Source organism: Mus caroli, unplaced genomic scaffold, assembly GCF_978045245.1.
Source record: "Mus caroli unplaced genomic scaffold, Mus_caroli_1 scaffold_2, whole genome shotgun sequence".
Lineage (NCBI taxonomy): Eukaryota > Metazoa > Chordata > Mammalia > Rodentia > Muridae > Mus > Mus caroli.
Genome location: NW_028227257.1, coordinates 169,377,272 through 169,399,464, shown reverse-complemented (window position 1 = coordinate 169,399,464; position 22,193 = coordinate 169,377,272).

Sequence of the window (22,193 nt, the reverse complement as noted above, 5' to 3'; positions counted from 1 at the left end):
TATGTCAGGAGGGGTATCAAGTCTGAGGCTTGGTGCCTGCTAAGGAAGCACAAGACTGCTTCAGACTGGCCAAGAAATTCTCTACATATCAGATTATACCTCCACGTTCCACGTTGCCATGCATCCTCAGCACTACAATTTTTTTCTAAAACAAAAGCTAGGGATCTTAGTCCAGTCATACTAATGTGTCCCTTACATTTCAGCACTCTGGCAGCGGACAGATAGACACATCTGGATTCAAAGCCATTCTGATCTACACAGCAAGTTCCAGGCCATGCACGCCAAACAAGTGACACCCTGCCCCCAAAACAAAACAAAAGAAAGCTAGAATGTTCTCCTTTCTCTTCAATAATGCACTCTATGAAATAAAAGACATACTCAGAATATACTAAATGGATGTATAAGTTGCTGCTGACATCTAACATACGAAGGAAACAGTCATTTTCACAGAGAAAAGCACATGTGTTATAATTAGTGAAATGATTCAAACCCTTTCCACTGTGAAAATCCCTGTAGTTCCTACTTAAACTCATGTGTCAGATCTAAATGTTTTAACTTATAAAAACATTTTGAATCCATAAATGTTTGTAAAATTTTTGATTAACTCAGTTTCTTGTTCTGTAGCATAGAAATATTCTAGCAAACTATCAATACTATGTTCTAGACTGATTAAATCAACCTGCTAGGTGCTGAAGGAATACATCTTTCATAGGAAGTCCTTCTGAAGAAGGCATTTAGTCAACATAGTCTGTAGAAATAATTTTAATTAGTACATAATACCACTGGTATCCATAAAAGCTTTACAAAGTCATTTGAGTTTTTACTTTCATGTTTACAAGTATTCCATGATATATGTGGGTTTGTTTTTCACTTTATAAAACTAAGACTGAAGGACTAAGGGAGTACAAGGATTACACAGTAGGCCCACAGCCAGTATTCTGACCAGGTCCAGAATTCCTCTCTGCTGCAGGGGTAGTGCCAACGTTAAAAGGGTTCCTTAAAATATTTCCTTCATCACAGATCATCACTAAGACCCTGGTTCTTTGAGGCCTGGCTAAAGTATATATGCTCTAATCACATATTTATGTCTCTAGTCTTCCAGGTGTTCATGGTAGCCAACTTCATGTTCTCAGGAGCCATGGGAACACTGGGCTTCGATTTGCAGTAACAGTGTCTGTCTGTGCACTTCGTTGTCCCTGGGCTCTGTTAGTCACAAAAGAAATATGTATGGTTTTAGCCAAATTACCAAATCCTGACACTGCTCTCATTTCCTGGGCTTCCCTAGGCTCACAGCCATATCTGCCTTGACTGAACTGCAGTGGAGTTACACTGGCTGAGGTCCCTGCTATTCCTTTTGGGTAATATTTTCAGACTGCTAAAATCAGGACAATAACAACGGACACAGGGACTCAATCGCTAAGGTCTACTTAAAGAAGAGAGCTATCCACAGTCTAAAGACATGAGAGGGGAATCCTTATAGAGTTACTATTTTATACATAAACGCTATGGGAAAGAAGTTGAATTTCAGATGTCTAGAAAAGACTGATTCTTTACAATTATTTAAAATGTACTTAGAGAGTTTGAAACATAAAAACTAGTAGCATGTATATTAAGAATATAAGAAGAATCTGTGCAGATACATTGCAACAACTTTATTAACAATAAACTCTACACAGAATAACAACAATGGGAAGAGACTCTGTGTTCTGCTTAGTATTTTCATCATCTTGAATCAGGCTAGGGTCCTCTAGAGAGAGCTCCTACCAAGGAATTGCTTCTACTGGGGTTCATGGGCAAGTGTGTGGGGGTGTGTTTTCTTGAGTGGTGATTGATGTGGGTGGGCACAGCCTACTATTGAGTGGTGCCACCCCTGGGCAGGTGGTCCTGGATGGTATAATGATACCAGGTTGAGCAAGCCAGAGATAGAAAGCCTGTAAGCAGCATTCCTCCATGGCCTCTGCTTCAGTTCTTGCCTCCTGTTCCCTGCTTTGGGATCCTGTCTTGACTGCCCTTGGCGATCAGTTACAACACAACTCTAAGCTAAAATAAATTGTCGCTTCATGGAAATGAATTTGTAATGGGTTTTGACACAAGAAGAGAGACTTAAGCCACATTTTTCAGAAATGATATAACACAACCTCTCCTTTAGCATTTTTTCATAGTGCCATAAAATTGAAAGGATAAAATCTACTTATTAAATGGTTTTCAATAAGGTAAATAGCATACTGTCAAATTTGTCTCATTTTATCCAAGGCCATATTAATCAATTTACAGATGGTGACACTTTTTAAAAAAATTCTACGCCACCTTCATGGCAAAATATTTGCAGTGTTTAACATTTAACATTGTCATGCCTCCTGTAGTATTTGTAACCTGTTTAATTTTCATTTTGAATGATTGCTCACTTAGGACACCAGAAATAGATAGCTGATTGTTCTTTAAGTACACAGTCTTGTTTTGAAATGTTTGTCATGTTACCATCCACGGTTCTTAAAATGTAACTGTTATGAAATGCTAATTCAGATTTATCCAGTGTTTGATCTAGAAGACCCTGGAGTAAAATAGCTTGGATAGTCACACAGAGTGCATAGCAGAATCCTGGATACAATGTAGGATGATAAAGTGTTTTAATATTATATACATAGGTAAAACATTTGCATAACTTATTCCATTTAATAATCCAATGTTGTCTTGGCATCACAGATGACAAATTTAAAGCAAAGTAAGTTCGCTTAACCAAAGTTAAAATATATTAAATGCCAACACCTTTACACAGAGTGAGGTTTCCTGTTAGTATCACCTTCTACTAGTTGTCTTACATTTCAGAACAGTCTCCTCTTTCACACAGCTGGGACCTATTAGGCTCAAATCAGGCTGCACTTACTTAGGCCCCTGCATTACCAGCAGGCTTATAAGAGGTGACTGATTAAGACCTTATTCCACATACCTGCCTATGAAGTTATCTTTGTTACTTCTCAGAACAAAAAAAAAATCTGTCTCCATAACAGCATTATTACTAAGCCATGCCCTCCCTCATGAGTACTAATTACTATGCTTAGCAAATTGTACCTAGTAGCTAGCTATGCAATCATTTTAAACAAATAGATTACCTGAGAAAATGAAAGGAAATTAATTGAAACATTATAAGAAGGAAAGTAAACATGTGGGTGCAACAATCCAACTTCATGTGTTTTCCCCAGTGTAGACAGAGTCTCTTATGAGCAGCTCCTGTAAATAAAAACACAATGGTCAGTGAGCTGAGGCAGGACATAGAGAGGAGACACTGGCAGGAAAAGAGAGGAATCTGTGAAATTGGAGAGATATAAAGGAGAGATTTGAGTTGGATTCTGAGACACTAGATGCTCAGGAAGAAGTGGCCAGAACTTGAGGAGAGGTAAACTAACCATGTAGAAGACATAGAATTGTTTAAATGAATTAAATACATTAAGAGCTACTTAGGCAATGAGGTGAAGCATATGGCCTAGGCATTTAAAATAAATAATTAGTCACAGAGTCATTATTGTTGTCCAAGAGGAAAAATGGAATTCATTAATTTATTTTACAGCCCAGTATTCTCAGCAGAATTCTACCAGGCTCTTCAAAGGTATATAAGCGATATTTCCTAAATTAATTAAAAAAAAAAAAACTAAATGAGCATTTCCAACTCTTTCTATGGAGCCAGTGTTACTTTAAACCTACAACCAAGTAACAACACAAAAAGAAAAACAAAAAGGAAAGGAAATAAAGTTAAATTACAGGCCAACTTCTCTTATAAGCATATACAAAAAAAATCCTCAATAAAACACTTGCAAACTAAAGACAGTCTTTAAAAAAAAAAAATCACTCACCAAAATGAAGTTTCGTTATCTCAGAGACTCAGAATTAGTTCAACATTCAGAAGCCAAAAGACAAAATCTAATGCCTACACAATAAAAGCCCTAGGAAGAATAGGACTGGGGGAACTTGCCTTATCATAATAAAGGCAATTAACAAACCCACAGCCAACATCATTTGAGATGGAGAAAAAAATGAAAGAAATCCCTTTGAATCTGGATAATATAGGACTATTCACTATGCCCGACCCTTTTCTTTCTTTTCTTTCATTTCTTTCTCTCTTTCTTTTTCTTTTTAAATGCTATCTCTTTTTGCCAGTGCTTCTTTTCTTTTTTTTTTTAAGATTTATTTATTTTCTGCATATGAGTACACTGTAGCTGTCTTCAGACACACCAGAAGAGGGCATCAGATTCCATTACAGTTGTGAGCCACAATGTGGTTGCTGAGTGTTGAACTCAGGACCTCTGGAAGAACAATCAGTGCTCTTAACAACGAAGCCATCTCTCCAGCCCACCCCCATCCCCACCTCCACCCCTTTCTAATGCAGAGTTTGAAGCATGAGCTAGGACAGTAAAAGAGGAAGAAATTTTGAAAATACAAATAGGAAAAGAAAATGTCATGATATATCTGTTTGCAGATAATGTGATATTATACATAAAATATTCCAAATATTTCAACATGAACAAACCTAACCAAAGAGGTAAGAACACTATGATAAAGCTCTAAATCTCTCTGAAGAAAGAGCTTGATGAAGACACTAGAAAAAGGAAAGACTTCCCAAATGAATGGTTTAGAAAAAATATTGTAAAACTGACCATATACAAAACAATTTACAGATTGGATGCAATCCAAATCAAAAGCCCCAAAACATTATTAAAATAAATATTTTGAAACATCCTAAAATACATATGGATCCATGAAAGACTGCAGATCATCAAACCAGTAATGAGCAAAAAGAAAAATGCTGGAGGAATTACCACCCCAGATTTCAGAATATTACAGAGCTATAGTAGTTAAAAGAGCATGCTACTGACACAAAAGCAGATATGCTGACTAATGGAACAAGATGAATAACCCAGGCATAAGAATCTGAAACTAAATATATCTAGAGTTTCACAACAATGCCAAAGTACACGTGGAGAAAATGGTGCTGAGAAAACTGGATGTTCACATGTAGTAGAAAGGGCTATATGTATGCCCTCTCACAAAAACTAACTCCATATGGATCAAAGCTTCAGTGTGTAACCTTTGGGGAAAATTGTCAGTGGTTCCCTACGTTGAGGATACAGGTATAGGAAATGATGCCCTGAAGATGTTTCTACTTGCCCAGGTATTATGGCCAACAACTGACAAGTGAGACCTTGTGAAAGTAAAAAGTGTTTTACAGGGAAGGACACAATCTATAGAGTAGACAGTCATGGAGTAGGAGTGTTTAAAATCCTTTTCAATTAGGGGAGTGCAAACTGCAACCCCCTAATATAAGATTTTATCTTAGGGAAGAATAGCAAAGATGAATAAAATAATAGATGGGTCAGGGGAGATGGTGAATAATTCAAAAGCAACCAAGAGCTGGCCCTGTAATTTCAGCTGCAGAGATTGGATATTCACACACACACACACACACACACACACACACACACACACACACACCAGGTCTGACCCTCTGATTTGGATCAGAAGTCCAAGTAAGCTGGCAGAAGAGAAATGCTTGGGACTTCTGATCCAAATCAGGGAGACCCAGACACAGACCAGAGGGAGAAGCATGAAGAGAGGACATGGTGAAAAGACCATGAGGATTCAGCATAAGCAGGGTGACAAGTGAGTTTTTGTGAGGAAACATATCGATCATAGCAAGTCAGGGAAGACTAAGATTGAAGGTAAAAGGCCACATGCTGAGAAACAGGAAACCTTAAGGGTTAGAATCACTCAGAACCTACAGATCCTGGTGATTAGCTTAGTAGGTCTTTGTGTTAATTATTTGGGAGCTAGAAGGAGAATAGTCTTGTCTTAGGCTCCCAGGAACTGCAAAACATGTGCCTCTGTACATTTTACATACCTGAGTGTATGCACTGACACACAGATGACACCTCACCACAGCCACAGCTGGAGAACACAAGCCAACAGGACTCCCATCTGGTAGCGCCTCACCATTGCAGTCTCTCAGGCATTCACAGCACATCGAGGTTCTCCATGTGGTAGGCAATTGTTTGGCTTCTCTGCAGATCTGTTTCAGTGCTTATTGTGCTACATCCTATGTCATGATTAGGTTGTCAACGCAATTAAAATCACTCTCATGTCAATGCTGTGTAGTGATGAGGTATCAAATCTCCAAATGGGCCTTACTGCAAGCCATGGCCACTCACAACTATGAAATTGCAGTTTTCTGATAATTGTGGTTTTCTGATAATTGTGGGTAGGCATGGGCTGGGGTATAGCAGGCACAGAGACAGGGTGAGCTTCCAGTCCCTATCATTCTGGAACTTTTCAGGGTCTGTCTTCACGGATGTTGGTAGGATGTGAGACTGAGTATGTGCATGAAAATGCAGAAATGCGATTGTCCTCTGCTAGAACCAAGATGGCTGGTAAGGTGTCTAGCCCAGTGGAAGCTGAGAAAGTTTCATTTCATCCATAGTGAGACCTCCATCACAAGAAACCAAATCCAAAAGAAAGGCTAGTAAGCCACAAACCTATATTCACATGTTTGTGTTTGAGCACCTGTATTAGAGCCTGAAAACCTTGAAGAAAATCCCTGTGAGAGAGCCATGGGGTGAAGCTGTCATGAACCTGTCTAGATATGAACAAATGGAGGGCTACCCTATGCTTCAAAGCTGCTCACCATAGTCTCTGCAACTTGTCAGAGCTCTATTTGCTTGCACTCAACAAATACCTGCAGAACAATAAAGAAAGATCACTGCTCATTCCAGGAGCCAAAGACCACCTAAAACAAACCTCAGTACAACCTAAGACAAGCCCTCTCCTTAGATGCTGGTCAGATATATCTAAGAGACTCACAAAACATGCAGCCTATTATTATTACCCTTGGCTGCCCCCGCGAGGTGAAATGTATATCCCCATTGACAATGACAATATGCACTTTAGGAGCAGGCCCCCAAGCTAGAGCCAAAGTAAAAGATTTCTCTCCGAGGACTAGCTTTCTGGGCACTCAAAGGCACGTTGGAAACTCAAAAAAGAAGGAAACAGCTGTCCTACACAGCTATCAAACCTAGGAACCACATCAACTACTGGCATGGCATAATGACTCTAAGGGTGCAACAGTGACACACATAGCTTGGTGGTAACCAGCAGTACTCTAAATGGACTTAAGGCCTTTCAACAGGACACAAAGCATCCCTAGTGCTGCGAACCTTGCTAACTACTCAGTGCTAGTCAAGTCAAGTTATTGCAGGAGAACCTACATCCAAAGCTTTACTAAACCAGCATTATCTCTAACAAAAATTTAAATCTGTTAATAATGATGATAATAATGATAATAATAAAATATAGGATATGGCATGGGTATGTAGAGATTATGAAAGATTGGAGAGAAGTCGGGGCAGTTGGGCATGCCCCAACGCTCTCAGAGGCAATTATAAGAGAGCAAGTGCTGACCTCCTTTCTACCTCTAAAGACTTTATACTTTTAGATTATCAGATTTCTCCACCTGTTCCTCTAGCCTAGACTCAAGTCTGGCTTTGTGTGTGCTCCTATTTTATGGAGGGCTGAAGGTCCTCTCTCAGCACTGAGTTAGAGTCCATGGGATTGCCTGGGGTATCAGGAGATCCCAGAAAGTAAAGTAGAAGCCAACTACTTGCTGTTGAACAAGATCTTACAGGTTCTTCAAAAACCCAATCATGCTGCTTATTCCTCCTGGAAGCCTTCCCCACACAAACAGAGGAACATAGGTTCCCACCCACTAGATTTGGTCCCGAGGTATAGGTCACTCCCACAGCCACACCTTTAATGTCCTAAGCATATTGAAAAGGACTCCTAGTAGAAACAGTGGGATAACTTATATAAAACTGGGGAGTTGAAGCAAGGACAACTAGCATCTCTCCCAAGCTAGCTTCCATGGTATCTTTCCTGGTTCCAGGTCTCTTATACCAATCTGATGCCATACCATTGAGTTCCATACTCTATTGTTTCAATGTCTGTGGGGGTGAAAAAGCACAAAATGGGACTGGAACCTTTACTCTTGCCCCAAAACATGGTTTCAAACCTTGTTGGTAAACTTCCATCATACAGGTTGGTACATGGGACTTAATTAGTGTAGACTGCTCCAACCAAACCTCATAAATCCAATCCTAGTGGGTTCAGAACAAGTCTCAAATATGTTGTCAGAATAGAAGAGAGAGATTGAAACAACCTGTCTGTGTCACACAACAGTGCTAATATGTGTCCAGTCCTGCAGTACCTTAGCTAAGAGTCATGTAGGTGCCATCCCTCTGCCTTCTTGTGTGGCACTCTATTCCAGAAGGCCAGCAATGCCTACCCACACACTGGAGGCAATGCTCCCTCTGTCCCAAAAGTAAGTTATGGAATACAGTCTTGTTAATTGCTGTCTACTGCCTTTGATGGTGGGTTAAGAAGTTCAGCACTCTCCTGGAAACTCTTCCTACATGACTTAGCAACAACAAACAAGACTTTCACCCAGAGGCACTTTTATATGTTTCTCTTCCTCTAAGTGTGTGGATGTCTGATGCAGTGTGGTATACAATGTGTCTAAATGTATTGGGGTTTTTCCAGCCTGATATTGTTTACCCACTCTTCCTTGGTATCACCTTCCCTGAGCCACTCCATGGGCACCAGGCCTGATCATAACTCCTACAACGTACCCCCTCTACCTCTTTACCTTGTGATTTTGAAATGGAGCAGAAATTCCTCACAGCTGCAGGTCTGGGTCCTTAGTAAATACCTGTTCTATCATTGACTGACATATGTCAGTGGTAAAATGGGGGCAGGGGGAGAGATAGCTGAAAATATGAGTTCGTTTCAGGATCCTTGTTGTGTAAGATGATAAGACACCTGTAAGTATCTCTTCCACTGCCTCACTCTTTATGTTGATGCCCTCATCTTCTACATCAGCCTAGAGGCCGTAGTTCAGGAGAGGCTATTGACGTAACTCAAAGTCACATTTATTTATTTGTTTTACATATTTCTTTGTACTTTTATTAGGTCATTTCTTTTCTTATTTTACACATTTACTTTACTGCAAAGTGAATCGAACCCAGATGCATATTCAGGCTAAGGAAATATGTATGACTGTGCTATTTCTGAGGACTGTAGGTATACATAGATGGGTAAATATGCATATGAATGTACGTGTTTACAGTATATATGCTGATTGGTTACCTGAGCAATGGTCTCACTCTGTGACCCAGATCTCAGCATGTTCTCGAGCAGTGTTGAGCATAAATGGTAGGAGAGGCCCTTGGTCATGGGAAGGCTCCATGCCCAAGTGTAGGAGAATGTCACTGCGGGAAGGCAGGAGTGGGTGGGAGGGTGGGTGAGCACCCTCATAAAAGCAGTGGTAGGGATGGGATAGGGGGTTTTCAGAGTAAAAATTGGGAAAGGGGATAACATTTGAAGAGTAAATAAATAAAATATCCAAGAAGGAAATGAAAAAAATTGAAAAAAAGAATCCAGCTCTGCCTATTTTCCTACAGATGTGATGATTTATTTTCCTTTTACAATTAAAAAAAAAACTTCTGGCACAAGTCCCTTCCCGTCCACTGCAGCACCGGGGTTCCTTGCCTGCTGAGTCTCTGGAAACCAGCAAGGGCTCACACAGGTTCCCCCATGGGATCCTAAGACCTCTGGTGAGTGGAACACAGTGTCTGCTCCAATCCAATCACGCCAGATGGCGAAAGGCAAATGTAAGAATCCTACTAACAGAAATCAAGACCACTCACCATCATCAGAACGCAGCACTCCCACCCCACCTAGTCCTGGGCATCCCAACACAACTGAAAAGCTAGAACCAGATTTAAAAGCATATCTCATGATGATGGTAGAGGACATCAAGAAGGAATTTAATAACTCACTTAAAGAAATACAGGAGAACACTGCTAAAGAGTTACAAGTCCTTAAAGAAAAACAGGAAAACACAACCAAACAGGTAGAAGCCCTTAAAGAAAAACAGGAAAACACATGCAAACAGGTGATGGAAATGAACAAAACCATACTAGACCTAAAAAGGGAAGTAGACACACACACACACACACACACACACACACACACACACACACACACACAAAAAAAAAAAAAAAAAAAACCAAAGTGAGGCAACGCTGGAGATAGAAACCCTAGGAAAGAAATTTGGAACCATAGATGTGAGCATCAGCAACAGAATACAACAGATGGAAGAGAGAATCTCAGGTGCAGAAGATTCCATAGAGAACTTCAGCACAACAATCAAAGAAAATAGAAAACGCAAAAGGATCCTAACTCAAAACATCCAGGAAATACAGGACACAATGAGAAGACCAAACCTATGGATAATAGGAGTTGATGAGAATGAAGATTTTCAACTTAAAGGGCCAGCTAATATCTTCAAAAAAAATTATAGAAGAAAACTTCCCAAACCTAAAGAAACACATGCCCATGATCATACAAGAAGCCTACAGAACACCAAATAGACTGGACCAGAAAAGAAATTCCTCCCAACACATAATAATCAGAACAACAAATGCACTAAATAAAGATAGAATATTAAAAGCAGTAAGGGAGAACAGTCAAGTAACATATAAAGGCAGGCCTATCAGAATTACACCAGACTTTTCACCAGAGACTATGAAAGACAGAAGAGCCTGGACAGATGTTATACAGACACTAAGAGAACACAAATGCCAGCCCAGGTTATTTTACCCAGCCAAACTCTCAATTACCATAGATGGAGAAACCAAATTATTCCATGACAAAAACAAATTCACACATTATCTTTCCATGAATCCAGCCCTTCAAAGAATAATAACAGAAAAAAAAAAAACCAATAGAAGGACGGAAATCATGCCCTAGAAACAGCAAGAAAGTAATCCCTCAACAAACCAAAAAGAAGACAGCCACAAGAACAGAATGCCAACTCTAACAACAAAAATAAAACGAAGAAACAATTACTTTTCCTTAATATCTCTTAATATCAATAGACTCAATTCCCCAATAAAAAGACATAGACTAACAAACTGAATTCACAAACAGGACCAAACATCCTGCTGCTTACAGGAAACCCATCTCAGGGAAAAAGACAGACACTACCTCAGAGTGAAAGGCTGGAAAACAATTTTCCAAGCAAATGATCTGAAGAAACAAGCTGGAGTAGCCATTCTAATATCGAATAAAATTGACTTTCAACCCAAAGTTATCAAAAAAGACAAGCAGGGACACTTCATACTCATCAAAGGTAAAATCCTCCAAGAGGAACTCTCAGTTCTGAATATCTATACTCCAAATGAAAGGGCAGCCACATTCATTAAAGAACTTTAGTAAAGCTCAAAGCACACATTGCACCTCACACAATAATAGTGGGAGACTTCAACATACCAATTTCTTCAATGGACAGATCGTGGAAACAGAAACTAAACAGGGACACAGTGAAACTAACAGAAGTTATGAAACAAATGGACTTAACAGATATCTACAGAACATTTTATCCTAAAACAAAAGGTTATATGTTCTACTCAGTACCTCTTGGGACCTTCTCCTAAATTGACCATATATTGGTCACAAAACAGGCCTCAACAGATACAAAAATATTGAAATTGTCCCATGCATCCTATCAGACCACCATGGACTAAGGCTGATCTTCAATAACAACATAAATAATGGAAAGCCAACATTCATATGGAAAATGAACAGCACTCTTCTCAATGATACCTTGGTCAAGGAAGGAATAAAGAAAGAAATTAAAGACTTTTTAGAGTTTAATGAAAATGAAGCCATAACATACCCAAACCTATGGGACACAATGAAAGCATTTCCAAGAGGCAAACTCATAGCTCTGAGTGCCTCCAAAAGAAACTGGAGAGAGCACACACTAGCAGTTTGACAACACATCTAAAAGCTCTAGGAAAAAAGGAAGAAAATACACCCAAGAGGAGTAGACGGCAGGAAATAATCAAACTCAGGGGGGAATTCAACCAAGCGGAAACAAGAAGAACTATTCAAAGAATTAACCAAAGGAGGAGTTGTTTCTTTGAGAAAATCAACAAGATTGATAAACTCTTAGCTAGACTCACTAGAGGGCACAGGGAAAACATCCTAATTAACAAAATCAGAAATGAAAAGTGAGACATAACAACAGATCCTGAAGAAATCCAAAACACCATCAGATCCTTCTACAAAAGGCTATACTCAACAAAACTGGAAAACCTGGGCGAAATGGACAAATTTCTAGACAGATACCAGGTACCAAAGTTAAATCAGGATCAAGTTAATGATCTAAACAGTCCCATATCCCCTAAAGAAATAGAAGCAGTCATTAATAGTCTCCCATCCAAAAAAAGCCCAGGACCAGATGGGTTTAGTGCAGAGTTCTACCAGACCTTCAAAAAAGATCTAATTCTAGTTCTGCACAAACTATTCCACAAAATATAAGTAAAAGGAACTCTACCCAACTCATTCTATAAAGCCACAATTTTCTGATACCTAAACCACAAAAGACCCAACACAGATAGAGAACTTCAGACCAATTTCCCTTATGAATATAGATGCAAAAATACTCAATGAAATACTTGTAACCGAATCCAAGAACACAATAAAGCAATCATCCATCCTGACCAAGTAGGTTTTATTCCAGGGATGCAGTGATGGTTTAATATACGGAAATCCATCAACGTAATCAATTATATAAACAAACTCAAAGACAAAAACCACATGATCCTCTCGTTAGATGCTGAAAAAGCATGTGACAAGATCCAACACCCATTCATGATAAAAGTCTTGGAAAGATCAGGAATTCAAGGCCCATACCTAAACATGATAAAAGCAATCTACAGCAAACCAGTAGCCAACATCGAAGTAAGTGCTGAGAAGCTTGAAGCAATGACACTAAAATGAGGGACTAGACAAGGCTGCTTACTTTCTCCCTACCTATTCAACATTGTACTTGAAGTCCTAGCCAGAGCAATTTGACAACAAAAGGAGATCAAGGGGATACAAATTGGAAAAGATGAAGTCAAAATATCACTTTTTGCAGATGATATGATAGTATATTTAAGTGATCCTAAAATTTCCACCAGAGAAATCCTAAACCTGATAAACAGCTTCGGTGAAGTAGCTGGATATAAAATTAACTCAAACAAGTCAATGGCCTTTCTCTACACAAAGAATAAACAGGCTGAGAAAGAAATTAGGGAAACAACACCCTTCTCAATAGTCACAAATAATATAAAATATCATGGCGTGACTCTAACTAAGGAAGTGAAAGATCTGTATGATAAAAACTTCAAGTCTCTGATGAAAGAAATTAAAGAGGATCTCAGAAGATGGAAAGCTCTCCCATGCTCATGGATTTGCAGGATCAACATTGTAAAAATGGCTATCTTGCCAAAAGCAATCTACAGATTCAATGCAATCCCCATCAAAATTCCAACTCAATTCTTCAATGAATTAGAAAGAGCAAACTGCAAATTCATCTGGAATAACAAAAAAACCTAGGATAGCAAAAACTCTTCTCAAGGATAAAAGTACCTCTGGTGGAATCACCATGCCTGACCTAAAGCTTTACTACAGAGCAATTGTGATAAAATCTGCGTGGTACTTGTACTGGCTAGTTTTGTGTCAACTTGACACAGCTGGAGTTCTCACAGAGAAAGGAGCTTCAGTTGGGAGATGTCTCCATGATACCCAACTGTAAGGCATTTTCTCAATTAGTGATCAAGGGGGAATGGCCCCTTGTGGGTGGGACCATTTCTAGGCTGGTAGTCTTGGGTTCTATAAGAGAGCAGGCTGAGCAAGCCTGGGGAGGCAACCCAGTAAAGGACATCCCTCCATGGCCTCTCATCAGCTCCTGCTTTCTGACCTGCTTGAGTTCCAGTCCTGACTTCCTTTGGTGATGAATAGCAGTATGGAAGTGTAAGCCGAATAAACCCTTTTCTCCCCATCTTGCTTCTTGGTCATGATATTTGTGTAAGAATAGAAACCCTAACTAAGACAAATTGGTACCAGCATAGTGGGGTATTCCTGTGACAACCTGACCACGTTTTGGGGAGGACTGTGGAAGGACTTTGGAACCTTGGGCTTGAAGATCCATTTGTTGTTAAGAGCTATGTCAGATGTTGTGTAGGAGCTTGGAAGATAATGTTGAGAACAGTGCAGAAGATGGAGGCCTGGTTTGTGAAATTTCAGAGTGAAAATTACAGACTCTTTTCAGGGCCATTTGTTACATTGGTTGTGAAGATTCTGTGGTTCTGGTTAGCTGGGGCTGAAGAATCAGCTGTGATTAACAAGATACCAGAACTACTAGAGCAAAAACTTTGCATTACTGGGACTATTGATGCTGGTAAGCTGGAGCTAAGAAATTAGCAGTGATTAAGAAGAGACCAGCATTGTTGCGGTGACATCTGGGAAGTGTTTTCTGAAAGCACAAAGAGGCTGTGTTCCAGAGATGGCCAAGGTTGTACTCCTGCTGCAGTGGGACTTGGTAATGTGTAAGGGTCACCCAGGTGGTACTGGTTTTGAAGGCATGAAGGGGTCAAACAGAGCAGCTGAGGCTCGGCACTGTGGGAGGCCATGGAAGGCCATTGGTGAAGGTGAAGCCTCAGTTGCAATTGAAGGCCCAGGACTGAAGGGGTCACACAGTCTTTTGGAGATGCCAGTACCATGAGATCACCACCAAGAGCAGCAGTAGCAGTGGAGTACAGGCATCTGGAGCCTAGAGGACCGTGCATGTGCTACAAAGGGCATGGCTCGAGAAGTGACCAAAGCCCTTGGAGGAGCCCAGAAGATCGTGAGTTGGATCCCAGACATTGGACGGTTGGAGATTGATTTTTGCTTTTGATTGTGACTGTGCCCTGATATTTTCCCTCTTGAAGGAAGAAACTGTTTTAGTGGAGCCCACATTTAAGAGACTTTTAATTGTAAAAAGACTTTGAATTTTAAAAGAGATGGATATTTTAAAGAGATTAAATTTTAAGAATATGTAAAGACTGTGGGACTTTTAAAGTTATTTAGATCTTGGGGATGAGTAAGAATGTAAGGGTTGAGGCTTACTAGTGATGTGTTTGTGTGTCAAGTTGACAAGGGGTCAATTGTACTGGCTAGTTTTGTGTCAACTTGACACAGCTGGAGTTATCACAGAGAAAGGAGCTTCAGTTGAGGAGATGTCTCCATGAGATCCAACTGTAAGGCATTTTCTCAATTAGTGATCAAGGGGGAAAGGCCCCTTGTGGGTGGGACCATCTCTGGGCTGGTAGTCTTGGGTTCTATATGAGAGCAGGCTGAGCAATCCTGGGGAGGCAAGCCAGTAAAGAACATCCCTCCATGGTCTCTGCATCAGCTCCTGCTTTCTGACCTGCTTGAGTTCCAGTCCTGACTTCCTTTGGTGATGAATAACAGTATGGAAGTATAAGCTGAATAAACCCTTTTCTCCACATCTTGCTTCTTGGTCATGATATTTATGTAAGAATAGAAACCCTGACTAAGACAGTACTGGTATAGTAACAGACAAGTAGACCAATGGTATACAATTGAAGACCCAGAAATGAACCCACACACCTATGGTCACTTGATCTTAGACAAGGGAGCTAAAACCATCCAGGTGAAGAAAGACATCATTTTCAACAAATGGTGCTGGCACAACTGGTTGTTATCATGTAGAAGAATGCGAATAGATCTATTCCTATCTCCTTGTACTAAGGTCGAATCTAAGTGGATAAAGGAACTTCACATAAAACCAGAGACACTGAAATTTATAGAGGAGAAAGTGGGGAAAAGCCTCAAAGACATGGGCACAGGGGGAAAATTCCTGATTAGAACAACAATGGCTTGTGCTGTAAGATCGAGGATTGACAAATGGGACGTCATGAAACTGCAAAGTTTCTGCAAGGCAAAAGACACTGGCAATAAGACAAAAAGGCCACCAACAGATTGGGAAAGGATCTTTACCTATCTTAAATCAGATAGGGGACTAATATCCAATATCTTTAAAGAACTCAAGAGGGTGGACTCAAGAAAATCAAATAACCCCATTAAAAAATGGGACTCAGAGCTAAACAAAGAATTCTCACTTGAGAAATACCGAATGCCTGAGAAGCACCTGAAAAAATGTTCAACATCCTTAATCATCAGAGAAATGCAAATCAAAACAACCCTGAGATTCCATCTCACACCAGTTAGAAAGGTTAAGATCAAAAATTCAGGTGACAGCAGATGCTGGCAATGATGTGGAGAAAGAGGAACTCTCCTCCATTGTTGGTGGGATTGCAAGCTTCTACAACCACTCTGGAAATCAGTCTGGAGGTTCCTCAGAAAATTGGAGATAGTACTACCGGAGGATCCCACAATACCTCTCCTGGGCATATATCCAGAAGATGTCCCAACTGGTAAGAAGGACACATGCTCCACTATGTTCATAGCAGCCTTATTTATAATAGCCAGAAGCTGGAAAGAACCCAGATGCCCCTCAACAGAGGAATGGATACAAAAAAATGTGGTAAATTTACACAATGGAGTACTACTCAACTCTTAAAAAGAATGAATTTATGAAATTCCTAGGCAAATGGTTGGACCTGGATGGCATCATTCTGAGTGAGGTAACACAATCACAAAAGAACTCAAATGATATGTACTCAACGATAAGAGGTTTTAGCCCAGAAACTTAGTATACCGAGATATAAGATATAATTTGCAAAACACATGAGTGAAGAAGAATGAAGACCAAAGTGTGAATACTTTGCCCCTTCTTAGATTTGGAAACAATCACCCATTGAAGGAGTTACAGAGACAAAGCATGGAGCTGAGACAAAAGGATGGACCATCTAGAGACTGCCATATCCAGGGATCCATCCCATAATTAGCCTCCAAAGGATAACAAGATTGCATACACTAGCAAGCTTTTGCTGAAAGGACCCTGATATAGCTGTCTCTTGTGAGACTAGGCCGGGGCCTAGCAAACACATAAGTGGATGCTCACAGTCAGATATTGGATGGATCACAGGGCCCCCAATGGAGGAACTAGAGAAAGTATCCAAGGAGCTAAAGAGTTCTGCAACCCTGTAGGTGCCACAACATTATGAACTAACCAGTACCCCAGAGCTCTTGACTCTAGCTGCATATGTATCAAAAGATGGCCTAGTTGGCCATCACTGGAAAGAGAGGCCCATTGGACATGCAAACTATATATGCCCCAGTACAGGGGAATGCCAGGTCCGAAAAATGGGAATGGGTGGGTAGGGAAGTAGGGGGAGTGTATGGGGGACTTTTGGGATAGCATTGGAAATGTAATGGAGGAAAATACGTAATAAAAAAATATTAAAAAAAAAAAAAACTTCTGCCATAAATTTTTTCAGACTTTCTTCATTCTCCCATTTGTAGAAGGACATCTTTGCTGGCCCTCATTCATAACTCTAACAACTAGTACAGTATATAAGATGGATTTACAAGTGTGCCAGCTGTGTGTTGCCTGATTGCCTTCTACCTATATTTTCATAGTTTCAGGTCTTTCAAACATAAAAAGAGGTGACAAATGCCTCACAGAATACAGATAATTATTAAATAAGGACTCCTGGAAACTGCTTAGTTCTTAAGTATTCCACTTGAATAAACCACACTAGACGTCTCTGGTTTCAGTTTTCAGAACAACAAACAATTTCATCATAGAACCTTGCCTTCTTTTCTCATTGCTGAAACCAAGTACACTGGAGCCATATATCAAATGCTTCTCGAACTGTTGAGCTATTTGAAATGTGGCGACTTGTACAGAAATAGGGAGTCTTCACAGAAGCACAGAGTCACCAGAATATGTGGTATTTCTTTTTGTGTGTTTTTTGCAAGGGTGGTCTCAAGAGATTACTTTTCACACTGCAGGAACAGTCTACTCCAACTTTCATTAAAGAGTACTCTATTTGTCTATAAGAAACCAATGTACTTCAAAGAAGTTGTCTATATGACTGATAATGTTGATGTGTATATTCATTTCCTAGTTGGCAGTTTTGAATATCACCAGTTGTTGATTGGTATTGAAAACTTAAATTTTCTATGAACTTTCTGGCCTCCCTTTAGCCATAACTACTGCAATCTCCAGGAAACACTGTAATCCTACTAAATGTATTAAATTTGTATATTTCTCTCCCCTTCCTTCTGAATCCCGGGTAGGTCCCTTTTTCTTAGACTTGTCTTTCTTTTTTCGAGCTCTTATTCTCTTGCTCTGTTCAGTTTCTGACATACTGTCCTGAACCTCTTCTAGTGTTCCCTGTCCCTCCACAATGGCGCGTCGGCAGGTTTCATCCTCTAGACAATTTTATCAGCTTCCAAATTGCCTTGGTGCCCAGGCGTAAGTCTCCCTCTTCATGCTTATGGTCAAGGTCCCTTCCTAGCTTATTCCATGAGGATACAGTTTGAGACCCCGAACAGGCATACCAGGGGGCAACGCGATTCACATCCTTAACAAAATTCTGCAGCTTATGGGAGGCGACCAGGAGATCACGTTGCTTTAGCACTGCCTGTAACGTGGTGATCACTGTGAAGAACCCATGATAGAGTGAGTGCCTTCAGCTGATCTACACCCAACTTATGGTACTCCTTAAGCAAAGCCGAAAGTAAACACGGTGCTCCACTCCCTTATCTACAGGAGGCTTACAAGATCCCTCGGTGCTGCCACTTATCTACGTCGGACTGACCACACCTCAAATTTCAACACCAGCCTCGATGGACAGAATACAAATTTCAGCACCAGCCTCAATGGACAGAATAAAAATTTCAGCACCAGCTTCGATGGACAGCAGCACCAGCCTAGATGGACAGAAATAAAATTTCAGCACCAGCCTCGATGGACATCAAATTTCAGAACCAGCCTCGATGGACAGCAACCAAGACTAGAGCTTCTACTGCCCCTTCTTAGGGTGCATCTAAATTAAGACCAAAATCAAAAGGGAAGAGGTTCACAATCAGATATATCTCTCCGAACTTATACTTTCCCTGCATGCCTATGATGTTAATCCAAGGTTTCTGGCACCAGATGACCCACGCTACCATCTCATCAGTGAAAATGCATGTAGGCCACTTGGATGCTTCTGCAGTAAAGCTTTAATACATCTCGAGAGATAGATGATCAGCTTCAGGAGAGGAGACCCAGAGAGCAGAAAACCCTTCCCTTTTATAGGCTGTGAAAAACGGTTGGAGACGTGCACCACCCGGATTGGCTGCTCACTATCAGTCAGTTAAAGCCATGAGAGAGGCAGGGCTCAGGTAATGGAAAGATACCCTGATGTCTGCGAACACTTACGAGCAATGGATGTCAGTGCCATCTTGTAATGGCGAATGTGAGGGCGGCTCCTCACACCCGAGAAAAAGGAAATAATAGTCATTATGAATAATAATAATTATTCATGTTATATGGTTTTGGTGGCAATCGACAGTCTGGCTAAACAGTACATTCCCATCTCCCAATTGTAAAGAGATGGAGCGTCCTCGTCAACCCAGAATTGCTCCCCATTGTGGTGGAGAGGATGAAGGGGAGTTGCCGGCATGGTCAGACTACCAGTCGTCTGTAGCCAGATGGATTGATGAGCACAAATATTTTACCTTCTCCCCCAATATTTTGTTTGGGACTGAAGAAGAGTTTGTAATGAGAACGGGCCTCTTCTTGCAGAACCGCAGAATGAGCCCTTACCACAAAGGTCTACTTTGTAGGATTAATGGAAGCTGTACAGATCTTAATGCCCTTGTTTTCTTAAAAGGAGGTGCCATAGGAAAGGCCATTTACACTGGTGTCTCCAATTATACCAGGATTGGGGTAGATGGACAACCAACGAGATATGTAATTCAGATCTCTAGTTTAAATAAGACACAGATTAATCAAACCAGCTATATATCAACTCCAGTATGTGTCTATCCTTCCTTTTTGTTTATTTTATCTAATGATTCATTTGAAAACTGTGTAAATGATTCCTGTTGGATTTCTCAATGTTGGGATGCAACAAAGGACACCCACACCATGGTGGCCCGGATCCCACGTTGGATCCCTGTTCCTGTGGAAACACCCTCCACCTTATCCCTGTTTCGACAAAAAAGAGATTTTGGCATTACTGCTGCCCTGATCATAGCAATTTCAGCCAGAGCGGTTGCTGCTACAGCTGCAGGGTTCGCTATGGCTGGTACTGGCCAAACAGGCACAAAATTAAATCAGCTTTCAGTCGAAGTGACTGATGCCATCAATGTCCAAACTTCTGCTAGTGCCCAGTTGAAGGGAGGGCTGATGATTTTGAATCAGCGCCTTGATCTGGTTGAGGAACAGATAGGTGTCCTATACCAGTTGGCCCAGTTGGGTTGTGAAAGAAAATTGGGCGCTCTGTGTATTACCAGTGTTCAATATGAAAATTTTACTCTTGCAGCTAATCTGTCTAAACAGCTTTCCTTGTATCTTGCAGGGAATTGGTCTGAAGGATTCTATGAGACTCTTGAGGCCCTGAGGGCGGCAGTTCTAAGGATCAACTCGACGCGAGTGACCTGTCATTGACAGAGGGCCTCTCTTCCTGGATTTCATCTGCATTTTCTTATTTTAAGGAATGGGTGGGGATAGTTTAATTTGGTGCTGCCATCAGCTGTGGGCTTGTGTTCATGCTCTGGTTGGTCTGCAAGCTCACAGCCCAACAAAAACGTGACAAGGTCGTCATTGCTCAAGCACTTGCAGCCATTGAACAAGAGGCCTCCCCTGAAATCTGGTTATCTATGTTGAAATAATTATTGTTGTGATAAGTTTAGGAATATCATGATCAGCCCTTGCACACTGATGAGGTCTCCTCATTGCAAGCGATAGGGTGGTCTTGGATCCTCCTTCCTCATCACATTTTGCTTCAGCTAGCCTCTGATATAGAGTTCGCCCTAGGCCAATTCTAACCATAGCATAAGTACTGTGGTATCTATAGACGGGCAACCTTCCTCGTGTGTGGACCAACCTAAGACATGGGGCCTGGTGGCAATAAGGTATCCCTATGACAGGTAAGGCCATAGCATTAGAATAATGACCTAAAACAAGGAGCCAGAGCCAATATGCAGATCAACAACTCAGGCCTAGACTAGCCTTGCTTTAGTAAAACCAACTTTTGCTATAATAAAACAAAAAGAGGGAGATGTGGAGAGCCATGATCAATTGCCATTACAAGATGGCGCCGGCTTCCACTGTGCCTAACTGGTAAACAAGTAATGTGCGCAGGTGCAAGAGTGAATTCGTGCCAAGTCACTGCCCATCCTGGGGCGTAGCAATGAGGCGATTGGTGAGTAACAAATCAGGTGCTGACATGCCACACTAAGGTGTATATAAGCAGCACCATTTTCCGGGGTTCGGGGTCTTCCTCCTGATGAAGCAATAAAGCTTTAGTGCAGAAGAGTTCAGTTGTCCTAGTGTGTTCTTGCTGGCGAGACAGTAGCTCGGGACAAGTCCTATTAGTGTGTCCTGTATATTTTATCACTCTTGCGGCAGACAGATAGATTCATCTGGATTCAAAGCCATTCTGATCTACACAGCAAGTTCTAGGCCATGCAAAGCAACCTAGTGACATCCTGCCCCCAAAACAAAACAAAAGAAAGCTAGAATGTTCTCCTTTCTCTTCAATAATGCACTCTATGAAATAAAAGACATACTCAGAATATACTAAATGAATGTATAAGTTGCTGCTGACATCTAACATATGAAGGAAACAGTCATTTTCACAAAGAAAAGCACATGTGTTATAATTAGTGAAATAATTCAAACCCTTTCCACTGTGAAAATCCCTGTAGTTCTTCCTTAAACTCATGTGTTAGATCTAAATGTGTTAAGTTATAAAAACATTTTGAATCCATAAATGTTTGTAAAATTTTTGATTAACTCAGTTTCTTGTTCTGTAGCATAGAAATATTCTAGCAAACTATCAATACTATGTTCTAGACTGATTAAATCAACCTGCTAGGTGCTGAAGGAATACATCTTTCATAGGAAGTCCTTCTGAAGTAAGCATTTAGTCAACATAGTCTGTAAAAATAATTTTAATTAGTACATAATACCACTGGCTATCCATAAAAGCTTTACAAAGTCATTTGAGTTTTTACTTTCATGTTTACAAGTATTCCATGATATATGTGGGTTTGTTTTTCACTTTATAAAACTAAGACTGAAGGACTAAGGGAATACAAGGATTACACAGTAGACACACAGCTAGTATTCTGAC